Genomic DNA, 399 nt, shown 5'->3' with positions numbered 1-399 from the left:
GGGGATGTCAGAAGTGACTTTCTTCAGAAAATCTTATCAATGGCATGATAGAAGAACTGGCTTAGAAATCTATCAAACCAAACTCTAAGAGTTATTGGTGGATACAATCCTGTAGTTGGGGTCTCCTTATATAAAACTTTGCATTCATATGACATCAGCAATTCTACAACACAGATGTCTGGCATCTGGACTTCTAGAACCCTCAGATTTATGAGTTTGGAAGCACCTCAAAAACATTTTTGATAGTGAAAGCACAATCTGCTGGCATCCAGTATCAAACAACATGGCCAGGAGGTACACCCTGCAAAATTACTCCAAGTATAATTACTCCAAGGTGCCATCGAAAAGGAAAATGAGGCTATTAATAACTGGAAGTATATATAAAAGATCATTTTTTTT

This window comes from Galeopterus variegatus, unplaced genomic scaffold (assembly GCF_000696425.1).
Source record: "Galeopterus variegatus unplaced genomic scaffold, G_variegatus-3.0.2 Scaffold16697, whole genome shotgun sequence".
NCBI lineage: Eukaryota > Metazoa > Chordata > Mammalia > Dermoptera > Cynocephalidae > Galeopterus > Galeopterus variegatus.
The sequence above is the reverse complement of the archived record's forward strand: the minus strand, read 5'-3'. Positions refer to the sequence as shown.